The 22,112-nt window shown below is 47.5% G+C and overlaps 1 protein-coding gene across 8 annotated transcripts in view; it reads right to left on the reverse strand.

Moving 5' to 3' along the window:
- TIAM2 (T-cell lymphoma invasion and metastasis 2) overlaps positions 1 to 22,112 on the reverse strand; it is a 249,364-nt gene that overhangs the window by 217,425 nt on the left and 9,827 nt on the right. For 2 of the 8 annotated variants that reach the window (XM_021071973.1, XM_021071933.1), the window contains exon 1: positions 20,856 to 22,039. The exons of 1 other annotated variant lie outside the window; for it this stretch is intronic. The gene's annotated coding sequence lies outside the window, so the exon portion shown is untranslated. Of the gene's footprint in view, positions 1 to 16,576; positions 17,450 to 20,430; positions 20,646 to 20,855; positions 22,040 to 22,112 lie in introns of those variants that run through there. 5 more of the 8 variants (XM_021071956.1, XM_021071941.1, XM_021071938.1 and 2 more) reach the window with 4 other exon arrangements.

Below are 22,112 nucleotides of genomic sequence, written 5' to 3' on the forward strand. Positions count from 1 at the left end.
GGGTTCATTTGCTGCTGAGCCACAAAGGGAGCTCCAATAATTCATCTTTAAACTAGTCATATGAAAAAGATAGCCTAAAAATGGAGCTCCTGCTATGGCACAGCAGGTTAAGGATCTGGTGTTGTCTCTGTGATGGCACAGGTTCGATCCCTGCCCTGGGAACGTCCACACGGGGAGGGTGCGGTGGATAAAAAGGAAGGGAGAGAAGGTGGGAGGAAAAGAGGAAGGGAGGGAAGCCGGGAGGAAGGAAGATGAATACTTAATAATCATTCAGTTGATGCCCGTGAGTTAAACTTTGTCCTGAGTAATCGAGGAAAAAATTTTTTAAAAAGGTAAGCTCAATGACCTCAGCGAGGACAAATACTAACTAGAGAGAGGAAATAACACACCTAGGAAATGAGAAAAGGGATGAAGAAAGACATTTTCGAAGGCAGAAAGTCAATACAAGTGGAACGTGAGTATCATGAGATTAAGGTTAAAACAGATTTTTCTCAACTCTGGCACGTGAAAAAGGTCCCCACATTCTTTGTGTCAAAGTGAACAGAATAATGATCTCCTCCACCTAAGCTGTTAAAAAAGAAAAGAAAAAAAAAAAAAAAAAAAAAAAGCCTAACAGTATCTTGAATGTTGTCAGCCCAGCAGGAACTGTTAGAATCCGTTCCCATCATCCTTTGCACTTTGGAAAGACTCCGTGAGCACGGCTCCAGTGACCAGGACTCCAGCCTCTTCCGACGGGAACTGTCAGCCATCACTCATACAGGCTAATGTCGGGAGGCGGCGTCACAGATCATTTAAGCAACTGTCAGAGCCGAGCAGCGCTTCCCGATTCCATATGGCTTGTAAGATGCACATGTGCTCTCTCGCCACCCCGCCCCCCTCGAGAAAGCAGCAGGAGAAAGGCTACGGAGTCAGACAAACGGGGACCCAGCCCCAGCCCTTCTCCACCTCCCCATCCCCAGTGTGGATTTCCAGGATCCCTTCCACGTTTCGCGAGGAGCATGGATTTTAACAGCCCCGTGAAGGTCCCCAGCCCGGTGCCTGACACATCAGCGAGGCAGTGAAGGCTCGCAGGCCGGTCTCCCTTCTCTTCCCTTAGTTCCTTAATCTTTCACTGCACTGCCGCTGCCACAGGCAAACATTTTAAAGCAAAAGAGGTAAAACTCTATGTCAAACTCTGAATATGTGGAGAGAGGTGTTATAGGACCTGCTTAGTGGGATGCCCAAAGCACACACACCATCAGTAGCTCAACCCATCCAAACTAGGGGGCCAAGCCCCAAACCCGGGATGCCCCCAGGGCATCTTGTGCACAGAGAAAGCCTGGATCTCCAGCCCTAGGTGGGAACAGCAATAGGGGATGAGGAACAAGGGAAGAAATGAGAGGACAAGCCCCAGCCTGAGGTCCACACTCACCAGACAGGCAGAGCTGGGCAAATGGCTTACTTTTCTCACCTCTGGCCTCTTAAGAGAGTCAGGACTCACTGGAAGGTCTCCTCTCGATCCATTCATCTGTCAATGGATCTTTTGTTTGTTTGGGGGGGGAGGGTTTGTTTTTTATTAAAGTATAGTTGATTTACAGTGTTGTGCCAATTTCTGCTGTAAGGCAAGTGACCCAGTTTTATATATATATAATATATATATTATATATATATAATACACACACACACACACACACTTTTTCTCTTATTATCTTCCATCATGGTTATCTCAAGAGACTGGATAGAGTTCCCTGTGCTGTCCAGCAGGACCTCACTGCTTATCCATTCTAAATGTAATAGTTTGCATCTACTAACCCCAAACTCCCCGTCCATCCCACTCCCTCCCCCCTCTCCCTTAGCAACCTCAAGTCAGTTCTTTATGTCTGTGAGTCCATTTCTGTTTTGTAGACAGGTTTCTTTGTGCCATATTTTAGATTCCATATATATCCAGATAAAATTACAATTCAAAAAGATGCACGCACTCATATGTTCATAGCAGCACTATTCACAATAGCCAAGACATAGGTTAAGAATCTGATTGCGGAGTTCCCGTCGTGGCGCAGTGGTTAACGAATCCGACTGGGAACCATGAGGTCGCGGGTTCGGTCCCTGCCCTTGCTCAGTGGGTTAACGATCCGGCGTTGCCGTGAGCTGTGGTGTAGGTTGCAGACGCGGCTCGGATCCTGCGTTGCTGTGGCTCTGGCGTAGGCCGGTGGCTACAGCTCCGATTCAACCCCTAGCCTGGGAACCTCCATATGCCGCGAGAGCAGCCCAAGAAATGGCAAAAAGACAAAAAAACAAACAAACAACAAAAAATAAAATAAAATAAAATTAAAAAAAAAAAAAAGAATCTGATTGCAGCAGCTCAGGCTGCTGTGCAGGTGTGGGTTTTCCACCCCTCCGGTACAGTGGGTGGCTCAAATTCAATCCTTGGCCCAGGAACTTCCATATGCCACCTGTGTGGCCATAAACAAACAATAGCCAAGACATGGAAATGACATAATGTCCATTGACAGATGACTGGATTAAGAAGATGTTCGTATGTACAATGCAATACTACTCGGCCATAAAAAAGAATGAAATAATGCCATTTTAGCAATGTGGACACAACGACTGGACACAACTATGCATTCTCATACTATGTCAGTCAGAAAGAGAAAGACCAATACCATATGATATCACCTGGCCTTTTAAGATCAAATAGATCAATGACTCCAATGCTACAGTGTGAGACTTTAAAGTGGAATATGGGGGGAAAAAAAAAAAGAAAAAAAAACCAGAAAACATACAGTGGGGTGTGTGTGTACTATTTCTATGATAGCATCACAAATTGTCCTGTGGTTATTTCTGTGAAATATCAATACGTATCTTAAAGAATGATGACTTAGAGGGGTTTGGTTAGCAAGTTTGCTTTTTTGTTGTTGTTGCTATTTCTTGGGCCGCTCCTGCGGCATATGGAGGTTCCCAGGCTAGGGGTCGAATCGGAGCTGTAGCCACTGGCGTACGCCAGAGCCACAGCAACGCAGGATCCGAGCCGCGTCTGCAACCTACACCACAGCTCACGGCAACGCCGGATCGTTAACCCACTGAGCAAGGGCAGGGACCGAACCCGCGACCTCATGGTTCCCAGTCGGATTCGTTAACCACTGCGCCACGACGGGAACTCCCGGCAAGTTTGCTTTTAACATTCCCCTACCCACCCAACAAAGAGGTAGAAAAATACTTTAAAAAAAAAAAAAAAAAAAAAAAGCTTATGTTCAATCTAAAGCTCAAAAGGGGAAGAGTTAAAAAAAAATCAAGCTGTATAAGGATTATCTTTCTTTCGCTTCCAGAATGTTCTGTACATTTCCTCTTCCTCAGTGGACGCTCAGGATGAAAAGTGTTCCTTAAGGTGGAGACCTGTACAGTGTAAACTGGAACAGGGTGATGTGGGGGGGGGAGGGGGGAGGGAGAAACATAAAATGTTTGTAATAAACACGGCCCGAAGAAAAGATGACCTCTCTGAATGCACAGACTCTACTCAGACACTATACATGATTTATTAACCACTCCTTTTTTCTTTCTATAAAGAAAGTCAGCATAGGATCAGCTTTGATATATTTACAATACTCCCCTTGGAGAAAGCCCAGAGTCTACGTTTGGTTTTAAAAGACGGTTCTTCTGCCATGGAAGGAGCTATCTCAAAAAGCCAAAACACACTTTCAGAAAAGCTGAGCCTCTTGTTAGCATGTTCCAAGCACACAGTAGCTCTGCACCATTTGGTACCCACGAGAACCCCTCCAAAAGTATCACAAGGCTGCCAAGTTCTCCAGGCATTTACAAGAATAATCCTGAAAAAAAGTGTCTGTTTGCAGAAGAATTCCATTTTTACTGGTACGCCCATCAGAAATTTACTGTCTCCCCAGAGAGAATGCACTGGTTTTCGTGACTTGGCCAAACATCAACACAGCTGTAATTAAACAGATCTTCGGGAGTTCCTGTCGTGGCTTAGTGGTTAGTAAACCCGACTAGTATCCATGAGGTTGTGGGTTCGATCCCTGGCCTCGCTCAGTGGTTTCAAGATCCACAGTGGATTAAGCGTTGCCAAGAGCTGTGGTGTAGGTCACAGACATGGCTTGGATTTGGCGTGGCTGTGGCGTAGGCCAGGGGCTACAGCTCCGATTAGACCCCTAGCCTGGGAACCTCCACATACAGCGTGTGTGGCCCTAAAAAAAACAAAAAGCCCCCCCCCTCAAAAAAAAAACAATTTCTGAGAGCCAGATAAGGTAGAAAAACTGAGAGTGATCCCAAAGGAACTAAAATTATGCTGAGTACCTGTTTAAATTATATCCTGGCCACAAAGCAAACTACTATCAGACACCTCGGAGGAGAAAGAAGGATCAAGGCCCCTAGGAAGTAGGCACTCAGGACAGGCCATTTCAGTCCACTGCTAGCAGCGTCGGAAGCGTCTGGCCATGTTTTTCAAAATAAGTATTTCACACCCAATCATTTTAATATAAGAAAAATCTGTAAAGTCACATCATCTCAATCCAGTTCATCATATATATATAAATATATATATGGGGGAGTTTCCCTCTATACATGGAGATATTTATCCCTACATATATAGATATATATTCCCATGTATATAGATGGGGGGTATGTGTCTTTGTGACAGGTAAGATATATCTCGCCCTACGACTTAGTAGACCTATATGCGATGATTAATTTTCCATGGCACCTGGGAAGGTGTTTGGGAATGACACTAACATTTCAACCTGAACTGTGAGTATAACAAATTGCTCTCCGTAATGGGGGGGGGGGGTGCCTTGTGCCATCAGCTGAAGGCCTGGGTAGAACAAAAACACAAGGGGAGTCCTCCAGCAGTGCCTCAGGCTTCGTCTGGACCCACCACTCTCCCAAGTCTCCAGGCTGTCTGGCCACACTGAGAGTCTGGATTTGCCCGTCTCCAGAATCACAGGAGTCAAATCCTTCTTAACCAAACTCTTTCTGTGTATATACACATTCTATTGACTTTGTTTTTCTGAAGAGCCTTGGCTAATACCATACATATAAGTATCTCCCTATCTGTATCACCATATAAATAGCTCCCTATGTACATGTATCTCCATACATATATATATTCCCATATATGTATCTGTGTGTGTGAACTGGCATGGCCAGCTATCCAACCATCCATATCTACCCACCAACCAAACCTTACAGGGATATTGAGATATACATTAAACTAAAACAGAAGTTTCAGGAAACTATATCCTTACTACATGCAATATATTTAGACACCTTCTATTCCACCTTGTGCTATGTCATTCCATCCCGTGTGTCTTAGTCCAAAACATGTCAGAAAGTTACTGGAAATTTTTTTTTTAAGTCTATCGCTAGAATTAAAAACAAAACCAACCACTAAACTGATGTCATTACCTGTGACTCACAGTTTGAAAAACACTGTTTTATTCAAAAGGCTGAGTACTTCTACCATGTCTGCATCCGGATTTCTCACTGAATAAACCACAGAGATTTTTCCATACGCGTGGGTATTTATTTCTATTTAGTTCTTCTCTTACAAGGAGAGTGTACCAAGGAAGAAGAGGGAAAATAAGAGTTTCAAGAAACCCAGAACAGAAACTCCCTGGGTACCAAAGTCAGGCTGAGCTAATGCACAATTTTCCTTAAGGCTGTTTACAGGGCTTCCATAAAGGGACTGACAAGAGGAATCAGGAGCAATGGACAGACATCTTCTCTGAACATTTCTGACGTATGAGACCTTTTACTGAAACATTCCTTTTATTGAAACATTGGTACTGCTGTCCTCCTTCTTATCTCTTGTCTGGTAAAAATTCCGGGAAAGATTCAGACACCCAATTCTAGGCTTGACCATCAGGCTTCCAAGAACACACTTTCAGTTCAGTCACAACGCACCCGCTGAATCCAAAGGCAAGAAGCACATCCCTGTTCCCCGGGTTGTCCCCCTTATTAAAATTGCCCCAGGTCTTAACCTGCAACGGGTTGTAAATCCTTTCTATTAGCATGCAAGTCTCAGACTCACTTCTACCTAATTACATAGCCCACACACCGTTTCAAGCATTAAAAAGTGCAACCTTAATGTTTAGTCTCTTGGTCAGATCTGTTCAACTCTTTAAGTAAGAGTCTACAGTATCGAGGGTACGTAGACTCAAAGAGAAAATGACAAATGCCAGGCGCCTTAGAAAACTTCTCTCCCACTGGATGCACTGCTGTTTGGGGTTCCACTCCAGGGAATAAGAAAAACAAAAAGATACACAAGCAGACAAATCCTTTTATCCTCTACCCCTGCCATCATGAACACAGTGCCCGTTTCTCTTCTGTATTTTGGAGTTTCACACAATTATGTACTTGTGTGAAACAAAAGAGTCGTCTGATTTCAAACATTTGAAAACCACTAATAAGGTAACCGTTTCACAAATAGGAAACAGAGCCCCTGAGAAGCAGGCTGGTACCCACAGACCTACATCCTCATCCCCTGCACCCCCGGGGCAGCAGCTCTCCAAATGTGGTCCAGGACCCACAGAAGCATCATCCCCTGGAAACGTCTTTGACATCACTTATATGTGGACTCTTAAAAAAAGGATACAGAGTTTCCATTATGGCACAGCAGAAACAAATCCAACTAGTATCCATGAGGATGTGGATTCAATCCCAGGCCTGGATCAGTGGGTTAAGGATCTGGCGTTGCCATGAGCTGCGGTGTAGGCCACAGACACAGCGGGCAGATCCGGTGTTGCTGTGGTGTAGGTCAGCAGCTGTGGCTCTGATTGGCCCCCTTGCCTGGAAACTTCCATATACCTCGGGTGTGGCCCTAAACCAAAAAATAAAAACAAAAAATAATTGGGTTGGGATGATTATTGTATAACTATAAATGTAATAAAATTCACTGAGTTGAAAAAAATACTAAATAAATAAAATTTAAAAAGGATACTAATGAATGTATTTGCAGAACAGATACAGACTCGCAGACTTTGAAAACAAAATTTTGGTGACTAAAGGGAACAGAGAGGGATGGACTAGGGGTTTGGGATTGGCATAGGGAACTCTACCCAGTATTCTCCGATTACCGATACAGGAAAAGACCCCGAAAGAGAATGGATGTGGGTACATGTGCGGCTGAATCACTTTGTTGTGCAGCAGACATGATCATAACCTTGCAAATCAACTCGACTTCAGCTAAACGTTTAAAAATGGGGAAAAAAGGAAGAAAATTCTCATACCCGAGATGGACTGAATCAGAAACTGTGACGGGGGGGGCCCAGCAATTTGTGTTGTAATGAGCCCTCCAGGCAATTCTGATGAACCTCTCCTCTGGAGCAATCCCAACGCTCTTCCATGATTCCCTTCCTCTGCCTAGTCCCCCGGCACCCCACATTCAGCGCCCACCCCAGAAATACGGAAACTAGCTGGAGGTTCACCTGCTGAAAAAGTCAAGATACCACGAGAAGGTGTTCAAGCACTGCTGCCGTGCAGCGGGCACACTGCTCTCGCTCCTCACCAGGACAACACGCACAGCCAGGAGGGTCCAGGACACGCTTCGATATCTTCCAAGAAATAATCCAAGAGGCCAGGTTCTACTAGCGTTTCAGAGATTAAGCCTCCAGAGGGCTGAGCAGAGTCCCCTGGTGGTCTAAGGGTTAGGACGCGGTGCTTTCACCACAGAGGCCCGGGTTCAATCCCTGGCCTGGGAGCTGCGATCCCACATCAAGCCATACCCTGGACTGCCAGCGACCAAAACTCACCAAAAAGAGGACCAAAGAGACCAAGTGACCAAACACGGGAAGATTATTAAACTCTGGGACAGCTCTTTCTTGGAAAACCTGGTTCGCTTTAGAACAAGCAGGAACATGACCATTGCTCACCCCCAGCCTCCGAGTGCTGATCTGCCGGACCCGAGATTCTGTGCGGTTCCGTGCACATGTCCGCTATCGGCGCGGGGGAACCTGCCAACCTTCTACGGAACCACGTGGAAGAGACGCCACGCAGACTGGCTGTCAGTTATGAGCCACGTCTCCATCTCCTGCTACTTTAACGATTTCAGGAAGGCCGAACGAGACAGTTTTTGATGCTTCAACATCTAAAACACTGACATATCAATGTGAGCATCAGCCTATTCAAACCTGCAACGTGTTTTTCCTCTACGAATTAAAACCTTTGAAACTATCAAGGGAGATGAACCTTCATCTTGAAAAGTAAAGATACACTAAACTGGAAAGCCTTGTGGGATGGCTGGGGGCGGGGGGGAGGGGGGCTGTGTATGAGGGAGAAGCAGCTTTTTAGCGAATTTCCTGAACTGAATAATTCGAACAGCTTGATTGACTAGCAAAGAACATAACCACTGCCACCGCCCCTGCTCATTTCCTTGGGATGAGAGGATACCTGGCAATAGTGATGCTCTGATAGGTAGAGCCTTCTTTATCTCTTAGCAACGTCTTCCTACCCGCATCCAATCAGGCTCCTAGCAGTTTGCATGTACCTGCAAAAGCCTATAGAATAATTTGACAAAGACATAAGACTTGAAAACCAGACTGCAGACCACAATTTATACAGGTGATTTCTATTTGGCTGGACAGTCAGCTTTCTTCTCTTGGACACTCCACTGTCATTGCAAGGCTAGGGGGTGCCTGCCCTCACAACCCACAGTGCACTTGGGAGCATGGTCCACTGTCTTCCAACAGAAAGGTAGTTGTAGGCCCCAAACTACCATCTTTATAGACACATGACTCACCTCTTCCATTACCTTGGATGTAATCAAAATCAAATGGTTTCGTTTGTTTTTGCTTTTTAGGGCTACACCCGAGGCATGTGGAAGTTCCCAGGCTAGGGGTCAAATCAGAGCCACAGTTGTTGGCCTACACCACAGCCACAGCAACACAGGATCCGAGCCGCATCTGTGACCTACACCAGAGCTCATGGCAACACTGGATTCCCAACCCACTGAATGGGGCCAGGGATCGAACCTGCATCCTCACGGATACTAGTCAGATTCATTTCCCTGAGCCACATCGGGAACTCCCCCAAAATGTATTCTGAATTTCAGGGATGTCTGCTTTACAATTATTATTATTATTATTATTATTTGTTAATACAAGCCCTGATGGGCTTTAAAGATGTCAGTTGTTTCATTTTAAAACAATTATTAACAAAAACACTCTAGTTATTTATAACATAAAGGCAGGGCAAAGCTCTATTTCCTCTTACACAAAATAAAGGGGGTGAACTAGATTGCTTCTGAGATTCCTTTCAGCTCAAATAATGTGTATGTTCCCCTCAACACTCCCACTCTCACCTAATTAGGAAAAGGCCTATTTATCTTGGTGCCAATGACCCAGTCCGCTGTAACCCACATAACCAGCTCCAGCTGTAGGCCCTTCTCTCCACGTAAAGTTGAACATTCCTTTGGGCAGGTTCTAAAGTACACAAGCTAAGAAGCTGTTATTGCCTTTGCTAGTTCCAAAAACACAAAGGGTTAGTTTCCTTTCTCCTTTGAAAATCTAAAATATTTCCTGGCTTTTTGATGCAGTCCTCATAATAGTCATTCTAATTTTTAAGCACAGAGAGAGAAAAAAAAAAAAAAAGGGTAAAGAATCTGGGATGGAGACCTCACTCTGCCTGACCATTAACTTCTTTTTTTCTGTCTCTCCCTCTTTCTCTTTTTAGGGCCGTACCTGCAACATACGAAAGTTCCCAGGCTAGGGGTCAAATTGGAGCTACAGCTGCCGGCCTACACCACAGCCACAGCAATGCTGGATGCTGGCCACATCTGCGACCTACACTATAGCTTGCAGCAATGCCAGATCCTTACCCACTGAGCAAGGCCAGGGATCTAACACGCATCCTCACAGACCCTATGCCGGGTTCTTAACCCACTGAGCCACAACAGCAACTCCCATTAACTTCTTTCAATGGGGAATTAACTTTCCCAAAACAGCCAGCTTGTCTTCTGAAAAACAGGTTGAATTAGAAGACTTCTAAAGGTGATTCTGTTCCAAAATGCTGATGGGTACATGACAACTCTTAAAAGACGACAGCACAGTTTGTGAATATGCTTATGACTCCTCATGTCTGTATCACTTATTTACATATTTTTAAAGTCTCTTCTACTGTGCACAGAAATATCAATGTGATTTTACACTCCAAAATTATTCAAGAATTTTTAATGCACTCTACGCATGCTTAAAGGTTCTCCTTCAAACAGGAAAATTATATGAGATGTTACTTAATATTGACAATAAGACATGGATGCGCCCATCCATTTTCAGATGACACATTGATTGATCTGCTGAAAATTCCAAATGTTGGCTGCCAACTCTGTACATGCCACTCAAGCCACTCAAGCTTTAGCGGATTTTCTAACTAGTGAGATTTATCAAGCCATCAAAATGTAGCTTCTGTGACAGTTTTTCAGAAAATGCCATACAGCAACCACATTCTCTTCTTAGTACACACCACGATTCCAGCAACATCGACCACCTTTCTGGATTCAATTTCCTTACACATCTAGACTAATAGCCAAGGCGGAACTTATTACAGTTGGATTCATGATATCTTGAAATTTCTAAAGGCAGGTCATTAAAAAAAATTCCAGTTTCATGGAAAACTGAAAGAGAACTAAGTAAAACACTGCCTGTTAGCATTTCTTAGGAAATGGCCTTTGCCGAAGACAGAGAAATGCTTCTTTTTTCATAGTGATTACAAAATAGATGGTTCTATGTAGGTTGAAATTCTCCCTACTACTTTTCATTATTAATATGCTTATTATTAATATATTTAACAAATTTTTTCCTTTAGAGACCCGATGTTCCTTTTTCTTTCTTCTTTTCTGCCTCTTTAGGGCTGCACCCACAGCACATGGAAGTTCCCAGGCTAGGAGTTGAATCAGAGCTGCAGCTGCTGGCCGACGCCACAGCCACAGAAACTTGGGATCAGCTGCATCTGTGACCTACAACACAGCTCACAGCAACGCTGGATCCTTAACCCACTGAGGGGAGCCAGGGATCGAACCCGCATCCTCATTGGTTACTAGTCGGGTTCATTATTGCTGAGCCACAATGGGAACCCACCCCCAGCCCCGATGTTTCTTTTTAAAAATAGCGCCTGTCAAACCTTGAATCATGGACCAGTCTGAAGTAAGGAAAACTGCACAGCATTTCTCTGTGGATAACCCCCACATCTCTTGCCCATGCCTGGCAAATCAACTCGCAGGACCTCACAACCCTGTACAAGCTCCCCCAGCCACTCAGTTCAACACCGAATTTCCCTCCACCCAGTTCCAGAGGCCTTGAAATCCCTATTATCCACAGCCTCCAAGATCACAATTACCTCCTAGCAATGTCTAATTACACATTCTGGATTTGCCAAGACCCAACACGTCCACCAGCCCTGCCCTCCTTGCTAGTGTTGGGTGATGGTTACCGGCAAGGCCCAATGCCAGTGGGCATAAGTATCCTATTATAAATACACTACTTTAAAATGTTTATAAACTGTTTCTTCTGTTTTCTGATCCCCTATTGCTGCACAGAATCACCGAGTTTTATGGCTAGAAGGACCCTAAAAGTCATTTTCAGTCCAATGTGACTCCCCTGGCCACCAAAGTTACAAATTAAGAAATGGAAACCCAGAGGTTTCCACTGTGGCTCAGCAGGTTAAGTGCCTGACTAGTATCCATAAGGATGTGGGTTCGAGCCCTGGCCTCGCTCAGTGGGCTAAGGATCTGGCATTGTTGCAAACTGCAGCGTGGGTGGCAGATGTGGCTCGGAACCTGAGCTGCTGTGCCTTCGGTGTAGGCTGTGATTCGACCCGTAGCCCAGGAACGTCCATATGCCACAGATGCAGCCATAAAAAGAAAAAGGAGAGGGAAAAAAAGAAAAAAATGGAAACCCAGAGAGACTGTCATGTTTTGTTCAAGATCACCCAGCTATTTTTGGTAAAACTACCCAAAACGCAGAGTTCCTAAATCTATCCCAAACCCAGAACTCCAGTCTTTCTTTAATACGGTGTTCTAACTATCTGGATTATTACCTCTTGCTAGACAAATATCAAGAACAATTCAAACGTATACAAGTATCTTTCAAATAGTTAATTCTTTGTTTTCTATCAGAATGGAGAAAAGTGAAGGCGCTGATAAAAGTCATATGGGTCCCAAAACATCACAAATTGCAAACGTTATGGAAGGATCACGTTCCTACGGGTTAATAAGGAATCCAACTGAGAGGTGGGCAATGACGCAGACACTGATCATCCACCGTGTGGACAATGCAGCCATTCAGAGGACGAGCCCCAAGAGTGGGGAGGACTGAGTGTTACACTGCCCCCCAAAAATGAGGGGTTAGGAAAAGATGAGGGGACCTTCAGAAGGATAACGTCTTCGATGAGTCTAGATGGCTGAGAAAAGCCGGTGCACTCCAGTTACAACAAGATTCTGATGGAGAAGACATTTTTTTAAAGTGACCCCCTAGCAGTGGTTGGATGTATTTATAATGAGTGACCACTCTGAGGTATTTTCTCATTTTCTTTTTACATCTTATGTAAAATGAATTTTATTTGCCCACATGCGACGCTGTGTACTTCCCAAGGAGAAGTTCAACAGGCAGTTGTGAAAACAGTTATTGCAGGTGGCTGTGCTTGCACAGAATGATTGGGTTTCCAGAGGCAAACTTCAAGAAGGACCCATTCAACGGATAAGCATTTTGGCTGCTGATCTGGCTAACATTTATCAAGGCTTCATGTCTTCATACAGTAGGTACTGAGCCCAGAAGTTTCAAATGCCACCAGCGCACGTAATTTATGGCAATGTATTCCAGCTGTGTTCTTCTTTAGTTTCTATTCATATGAATAAAAGCTCTTTTTTTCCCCAACTTAATTTGTTTTGTTTTGTTTGCTTTTTAGGGCCATATTCATGGCACATGGAGGTTCCAGGCTAAGGCTCCAATCAGAGCTACAGCTGCCAGCCTACACCACAGCCACAGCAACGCCAGATCTGAGCCATGTCTTCGACCTACACCACAGCTCACAGCAATGGCCAGATCCTTAACCCACTGAGTGAGGGCGGGAATCAAACCCACAACCTCATGGTTTCTAGTCAGATTCGTTTCAGCTGCACCATGATGGGAACTCCATCTAATTTTTATTTTATATTGGAATACATTTGATTTACAATGCTGTGTTAGTTTCAGATAAATGCTCTCTTTGGAAAGTTTAATAACATCTTTATTTTTTTTTTTCCAGCTGCCCCCACAGCATATGGAAGTTCCTAGGCCAGGGATCAAATCTGAGTTGTAGCTTTGACCTGCACCACAGCTGCAGCAATGCTAGATTTTTAACCTACTATGCCAGGCCAGGAAATGAACTCAAGCTTCCACAGAGACAAGCCAGATCTTAACCCACTGCACCACAGTGGGAACTCCAATAACACTGAAACAACCTAAACATCCATCAACAGATGAATGGATTAAGAAGATGTGGTACATATACACAATGGAATACTACTCAGCCATAAAAAAGAATGACATAATGCCATTTGCAGCAACATGGATGGAACTAGAGACTCTCATACTAAGTGAAGTAAGTCAGAGAGAGAAAGACAAATACCATATGATATCATTTATATCTGGAATCTAAAATGTGGCACAAATAAACTTTTCCACAGAAATGAAACAAACTCATGAGCATGGAGAAGAGACTTGTGGTTGCCAAGGGGGAAGGGATAGGATGGACTTGGAATTTGGGGTTAATAGATGCAAACTATTGCATCTGGAGTGGATGAGCAATGAGATCCTGCTGTACAGCACAGGGAACTATAACCACTTGTGGTGATGGAACACGATGGAGGATAATGTGAGAAAAAGAATGTATATGTGTGTGTGCGTGTGTGTAACTGGGTCACTTTGCTGTACAGCAGAAATTGACAGAACATTGTAAATCAACTATGATAAAAGATTTTTTTGAATCCATTTCAAACCAGCTTCATGGTAATCCGAAGGGTAACTAAGACTACTGCTCTCTGAACCACCACCCTAGCATGAGGCCTGAGGAGGAAAGGTAATGAGAACGGGATGCCTCAGCTGCCAGCAGACACTGGGAATCATCAGAAAACAATGCTTATTTTCTCCCTGGAGAACTTAAGGCCCTCGAATGTTTAGCTGAGTTGCCAAGAGGTGTATTCCAGACCCAAATCGAGATTTATTAATACCCAGGACAACGACACGGCTGCTACTTCACGCTTAGGAAAGATGGAGAGAACTTCATTTTTTAGCACTTTATTATTGATCAAGTCCACTTAAAGAGTCAAATATCTGGCCAATGGTCACTCCACTTCATAATCACGAAACAACTGCAAACGAGCATTTCAGCGATTTCAGGGAACACTCTGTGCATGCTCTCGGCCACTATTCGAAAATGGCCACTAAAGAACCATGCAGGCCCTGGAAGAAGCACAGAAAGAAAAGAAGCAAAGCACTCCCCGTGTGGTGGGGAACTCGCCCACAAGCAAATACCCCAAAACGAAGGCCACGACCGATGCAGACCACAAAGTCAGTGCCTGGAAGCACAAGAAAGAGAGCAACACACTCAGAGAAAAGGCTTCGCTGAGGCTCAATGGATGACGACAAGGAGTTGGCCTAACAGGGCAGAGCCATGAAAGGGAAGGAGAGAGAGAAGACTGCAATTCACTTGGAAGGGGATGCCGTCGGGTCTCTATGCTGCAGCCTAACCCGCAGCCCATCCTTATCTGACACGACATGACCCAGCCCGAGCCCATCTCCACGGAGGGAAGAACCAACACTCTTCCCGAACTCTCCCGTCCTGGCAGGCAGAGTTCTAAGCACCTTACACTAATTAACTAAGTCCTCAACTCTCCAAATTATCTTCTAGGAGGAAACCACTGCTGTCACCCTCCTTTTAGAGATGAAAATCCTGAGACATAGAACACTCTTATCAGACAAAAAACTACTTTGACTTTAAAAATGACAAAATAGGGAGTTCCTGCCGTGGCGCAGCAAAAATGAATCCGACGAGGAACAATGAGGTTTTGGGTTCCATCCCAGGCCTGGCTCAGTGGGTTAAGGATCCGGCATTGCCGTGAGCTGTGGTGTAGGTCGCAGACGCGGCTCGGACCCCATGTTGCTGTGGCTCTGGTGTAGGCAGGCAGCAACAACTCCAATTAGACCTCTAGCCTGGGAACCTCCATGTGCCACGGGTGCAGCCCTAAAAAAGACAAAAGACAAAAAAAAAAAAAAAAGTTCCCATTGTGGCTCAATGGGTTAAGAACCCGACTAGTATCCATGAGGATGTGGGTTCCATCCCTGGCCTTGCCCTGCCCAGTGGGTTAATGATACAACACTGCCACAAGCTGCAGCATAGGTCACAGATGTGGCTCAGATCCCGAATTTCTGGCTGTGGTGTAGGCTGGCAGCTGCAGCTCTAATTCAACCCCTAGCCTGGGAACTTCCATATGCCTTGGGTGTAGCCCTAAAAAGACCAATAAATAAAATAATGATAACAAAATATTGAGTAAAATTCATCACTATATGTTAAAGTCACTGGGAATCCTAACTTTTACCAGTTGGAGATTTCCAGGGCTGTTTACTATGCTATTTCCCAAACTACTGATGACATGAGAATCTTCGAAATTCTAGCCTTACATCTTATTTCCAATGCAAAGGAGCCACTTAGAAATGGGAACTCTTTTTTTTTTTTTTTTTTTTTTTTGCCACACCCATGGCACGAGAGAGTTCCCAGGCCAGGGCTCGAACCCACGCCACGGCAGGAACTAGAGCCACAGCAGTGACAATGCCAGATCCTTGACCCAGTGAGCCACAAGCGAAGGCCATAAATGGGAACTCTTGAAGAACCATGTCCAAGAGACACATTCAGAAATCTAGCCGTGAATCTGAAAGAAACCTTGTGATCCAACACCACAAAAACACAAAGAAAGCTGCCGTCCAGATTCTGTTACTCAATCTACAAACCTCCTACATGGAAACAAAGCAGACCAATTTCCAGCTGGACAGAATGCCTGGAGAGGAGTGGGCTGGATCCCAGGCCAGGCAGGATCCAAGATAGGAAATACACTACACGCTTCTGGCAGGAAACCGGTTCAGGCACCAGGCTATGTCTACTGGCCCTAGTCTGTGGGAGGGCTTCGGATCAGGCACTTTTTGTTCTTTCTTAAAATTCTGAAAGAACTCATAAAAGGGTTCAAATTCTCCATTGTTTTTCCTAAAATCCTCAACGCCTTTACAACTGCAGACCCATTAGCAGTTGAGACCAGATGGGAGAAAGGAAGGAACGTGCCATCAGACCTGGGTCAGATCTCAGCAGTGCCACTTCCTAAGGAGGTGAACTTGGGTGAGGGGCCCCCCCAGACCCCCAGCCTTCTCGCTCTGTGTCGCTGAGGTCAGTGAATATCCTTCGCTGGATCCACTCCCCGCCCCCAACCCTCCACACTCCCCCAGGCCACCCCTGCTCCTTCGGATGCCAGGGCTCTCTGCCCTGCTGTGTTCCCACTGCCTCTGACCATCTCCACAATTGCAACTCATCTGCTTTCTGCCAGTCTTGGTTTCTCAAAACCACTCACCTTGCTTCAAGAGGGTCTGAAATGCAAATCACTCCTCTGCCTAAAGCCAAGTGATGTGCTTTTATGTCACCTGCCTTTCTTCTCTAGGTAAGGTTCTCTTACTGAATTTCAGAGACTAAAGATAGCAATACCCTGGGGGCTCACCAAAGGACCTGTTCCACTGGAAGGACAGCTGTTGAGGCTAAATCCTTCTCAATCAACGAGAGCCCTGCTGCCCTGCCCTGAGGAATAAGCGGGTTGATGGGTACAGAGAGCCCAGCGCAGGGCCTGCGGGCACAGCCTGTCCTAGATTCTGCCCCTTGCGACTTTTCAGTCTTCTAAAGTTTGCAAAGTGCTTTCACACGATCCGGCGAACAACTATGAGACTTGGGAGGCTCCAGGAAGAAACCGAGGCTGGCGACGGTCAAGGCGTGCGGAACGGGGGCTGGTTTGTGGACAGACCCCCTGATTCCAGATCCTGAGTTTTTCTGTGGATGACTCTCTGCCAGGAGCTCCCTGGCTTCTTTTACAGAAAACAGTTCCTACACCCATCTCCTCCATCAAGTTTATCCAACACTTTGATGGCATTTAAGGACTCAAATATGGCCAAATTCCACTCAAATGGACTCCAGAAGACTCTGCATTGTGCTGTACTGGATAAAGTAAGCTTTCCATTGGCTCATTCCTTCATTCAGCAAACATTTATCACCTGCGCAAGGCATTGTACTGGGAATCTTCCTTTTCCCTGAGATGGTAAAATCAGTCTCTACCGTCAAGATTTCCCAACTGGAGTTCCCGTCATGGCTCAGTGGTAACGAACCCAACTAGTATCTGTGAGGACTCGGGTTCGACCCCTGGCCCCGCTCAGTGGGTTAAAAGCTCCGGCATTGCCATGAGCTGTGGTGTAGGTCACAGAGGTAGCTTGGAACCCGCATTGCTGTGGCTGTGGTGTAGGCCAGCAGCTATAGCTCTGATTCTACCCTAGCCTGGGGACTTCCATGTGAAGAAGGTGCGGCCCTAAAAAGACAAAACGAACAAACAAAAAAAACCCCAATAATACATTATTCAGTCAACTATACGCCAGTAAACTTTTTTTGTAAATCTCCAGAATGCCCCCACAAATTATGAGGTTTTAAGTACATACAAATTTGGACCATTTTTAAGAATCTTGCAGCCAACTGAGCTTGCTAATTGCCCCCCCAAAGCTCCATTTTTTCATGTGTAAATTGTAATCTCACATGCTGTTCTCATTGGAGAGCCTAAACAGATCCAATTCAAAGCCTTCTTTTCTTTCTTTTTTAATTCTGTGATATATCACTTCAGGGTGACTTCAGTTCTTGTACACAAAAGGGCACGTCATCTAATTTATGAACACATGTTCATGTGAGCAAAGCTCTTCCCAGCCTTACTTTTAAGAGTCATGTACCCTTATTTCCACCAGCAAATCCTCCTTGGACCTCGGCGCCTTGAAAAGTAGCCAGCTGAGGAGGCTCACCACGTGTCGGCACCCACCTCTGACCCACCTGTGAGTTCCCACGCCCAGATTCTTCCTTGTAATCAAGGAGACGATGCCTAAGAATCACCTGAATGGCCAGAACAACCTGACGCCCCCTTCATCCTGAGAAATGTGTCCCCAAACTCCTGCTTCTTTCTAGACATCTGAGGGATGACGCTTTCTTTTTCTCATTCAAGGAATCCTCACTGAGCTCCTGCTCCAACAGGCTCTGTGATGGGTGCCAAGCACCACAGTACAGAGAGGCTGAAGCAGGGTCACCACCAGCCCACACGGCGCCTTTGGGTCCCTTAGATAAGGTGGCCCCCTCCCGAGGGCAGGAGGGCACCAGGGGCTTGGCAAGTGGACTGTACATTGGGTTTCAGCCGCCACGTGCCCACTGGACAGCATGACCTTGTGCAGTGACCAACTCACAGTCCTACAAGGCAGCACGGCCAGAGGAGTGAAACACACACCCGTGTTCTAGTAGAGGCACTGACTGCTGGAGAAAGAGCTTAACTGCCTGCAGATAATGAGGAAGGAGCGGCTGCTAGAGAAGGTGTCTGACTGACACATGAAGGACGGGTGTGTCATCAACAGATGGGCGAGCTGAGGAAGAACGGTATAAACAGAATGTTCATTCATTCCAGAGAGTGGTCTGGAAATGACAGCTTGGAAGGAGTTTGAAGAGTCTGGCTGTGTGTCCCTGTGCGTCTGCGTGTGTAAGCGGAGAGGGGGAAGGGAGACCTGGGAGCCAAAGCTGGCAAGGCAGGCAGGGGCCAAATTATGAAGCATTTTATATGGCAAATTAAAGTGTTGAAACCTGATTCTCAGGTCATTCGGGCCTTGTTTGGCAGCTGTAAATATTAAGCTCTTCTTCAATTACACCTTGCCCTATTTTTTTTTTTTTACATTTACCAATCACAAGGTAATTAGGGACTCTGATTCCCTAAAGCAGTAAGTCTCACCCCATAAGCTGAGCAGATAAATGCCAATGGAAAAGAAGTTTGCTTTTAGAAATGCACCCATCTTGAGACGTTTTAGAACATACAAAGTTTAAAGATTTACCAGCAAATGTCTTTAAGTGTCTATGCACACAAGTGCTACTGGTTATGCTCAAGTGAGATGACCAGAAATGGACTTTTTTTTTGGGGGGGGTCTTTTTAGGGCCACACCTCTGGCATATGGAGGTTCCCAGACTAGGGGTCAAATTGGAGCTGTAGCCGCTGGCCTACACCACAGCCACAGCCACACCAGATCTTTAACCCACTGAGCAAGGCCAGGATCCAACCTGCATCCTCATGGATGCTAGTCAGATTCGTTTCCACGGAGCCACGATGGGAATTCCCAGAAATGGACACTTTTCATTCAGAACCTGGACCTGAGATATTTATAGCATATGGCATGCACCTGTGAGAAACACGGGAGACTAATTTTTAAAACTTATTAGAGGCCCTGGGGCATACCCCTATCAGACAGGGAGGTAACCAGGTGCTGTCGTGGAAAGGATTATGTCAGTGGCACTTGAGAAGCAGGCGGTAGAATGGGATGAACCAGCATGAGAAACCAAGACCTTGGCCACATGATGAATAAAGGTCTTATCACGACCCAAGGCTGCCTAAACTACAACTGTCATCAAAGCAGCGCCGCAGCGTGAAGGCGAAGGGAGCTACCTTCAGGACCAAGCAGCCTCCCCTCCCCCCAATTAAGTTCCCTTATTTTGCTATTTTAAAAAGTCAAAAGCGGCAAGGACGCACACCAGATTAAGTTTCACTGTTTCTTAAAGAGAAAGGACCCCGTGGCATCATCGGACTCGCGTACTTTCCAGGCGGCTGCGGTCGTCAATTGTTGGAAGAATGGCCTTTTTTCTTCCTTAACTGTTTTTGGTAAATATGATCCGTTTGCGACACGACGTGTCGGCTTTCCCAGAAACTTGGCACCTGGGCCCCTCGGAGCCGAGCCGGGCGGGGAGGCGACGGGGCGGCGGCGGCGGGACTCCTACCCGCCTCCCGCCCGGCGGCCCCGGCCTCGGGGCCCCTGAACCCGGGGAGCTGAGCCGCGGGCGTGGGGTGCGCCCTCCCCGCACCTTCCCGGGCGCTCGGCCGCCGCACTCACGAGGCCGGGCTCGGGGCTCGGACGCGCTAAGGCGGAGGCCGGGCGGGCACCAGAGCACCGCGAGGGCCAGCGCCCTGGAAGCGTTTTCTCCGGCCCGCCAGGCTGCGCGGGGGTCCGGGACGTACCGGGGCGCTGCCACCGCGCGATCCCGACCGCGACCCTCGGCTCACCGCCGGGGGAAGAGAGCGCGGTGAACAAAGCGGAGGAGTGGGCCGGCCCGCCCGCCCGGAGCCGGGGTCCGGCCCTCGCCCCCCGCCGCCCCCCTTACCTGGGTGGAGCGCCCGGCACCCGCCCGGGCTCCCCGCCCGCGACACGGCCGTTCCCGCGGGAGTCCCGGGGGCACGCGGGGCGGCGCCGGTCGAGTTGGAGAAGTTGCCGGAGCCACTTCGTGCCCCGCGGGCGCTAAGCCTCCGGCGGCCGCAGCTGCCCCTCGCCCCGCGCGCCGCGCCTTTGGCGGCGAGAGCGGCCGCACCTTCCTCCAGGGCTGCTCGGCCCGCCTCCTCCCCGCCCCCGCCGCCCGGCCCGGCCCGCCCCCCCGCCCCCCCGAAGCCCCCCGAACCCGCGCTGATCCCCCGCTGCGCCCACCCGGGCGGCCCTGCTCTCCCGCCTGCCCAGCCCGGCTGGCGCTTTCTTTTTACGACGTCCCAACGAAAGAACAACCGAGAACTCCTCGAGCTTCGAGTCGGCGCCTACCGGGAACTAGGCGCTCCGCCTGCCATCGTGGATGCGACGCGTAAGCTCCAGTTCCTTCCCCCAAAGAGCTGAGCGTGGAGCAGACGTTTGCGCGGGTACCGCTCAGGACAGGGCGGGAGGGATCGGCAGCCTCGTGCAGGCAGGAGAGACGGCTCGTCTCCCAAGCCTCTATGGAAGTGACCCTCGAGCGGAGTCCCGGGGAATTCGGACTCTCCAGATGGATGCTGCGGGGGTTATGAGAGAAACCTGAGTGATCCAGGGGGCCCGGATGATGGGGCGGCGGGGAGGACGCTCAGGAGAAGCAGGAATGAAGGCTGGGTTCCCACAGTCGCGGTCCCTGCCTGCACAGAGGCTCTTGGGTGGAGAGGAGAGGGAAGGAGAAAGAGGTAGTTCCCGTGCAAGCGTGGGGCTTCCAAGAAGCAGGCGCCACGGCCGGACTAGGAAGGGTTTTCTCAGAGGGGAAGGCGGTGCGATTAAATGCGAGGGGATCCCAGAGTCCCAGCTTCACGCCAGCCTGAGCGCCGTGAAGGAGAGACGGACCCTAACCTCCCAGCGGCCTCAGGAAGATCCAGAGTGAGTCTGCCATCCAGAGTTACCCGGCGCAGGGGACTCATTTCGCCTTCGAACCCACCTGCCTCAGCATCCGTGTCTCTCCCAATCCTGGGCTGGGAGACGCCGCCGCAGGAAAAGCGTGGCCTTGGGCACAAACCCAGAGAGGCGTTTCAGAGCCCAACCGCCAGGGCCCTTCATCAGTGAAACCTGGAGATGGTTGGAGATATTCGAGAAGGATTTTCACAGCTGACCACAGTCTAAAAGACGAAGGGAATCACCTTTCACCCACAGGCCTACGGTTTTTTAAATGAAGCCCCAAGGCGTTGCGGTGACCTGGCTCTCCACTTTCAACTGCCACAGGCTCTGTTCAGTGACCTGCTCCGCTGCATGGGCGCTTCCTCCTCCTGTCGCTGCAGGGCCCCGGGGCTCCGGTGGGAAGCTCCTCCCACTCCACTCAGGCATCGTCATCGCCTCCTCTCAGAGGCTTTTCCCCCTCAGCACAGACCTACCACCCTAGAATCTTCTTTATGTTTGTCACCCTTGCTTCTTGGACAGTGTTTTTTTCACACTGTCTCAAAAAAATATTTTTTTCTGATTAAACAAATAACATATTCATTGCACAAATCTGGGAAAATACACATAACCCGAAGGTCTACACCTCCTCCAATTGTCTAGGGACACCTTCCCTTGATAGACAAGTAGTCA

Source organism: Sus scrofa, chromosome 1, assembly GCF_000003025.6.
Source record: "Sus scrofa isolate TJ Tabasco breed Duroc chromosome 1, Sscrofa11.1, whole genome shotgun sequence".
Lineage (NCBI taxonomy): Eukaryota > Metazoa > Chordata > Mammalia > Artiodactyla > Suidae > Sus > Sus scrofa.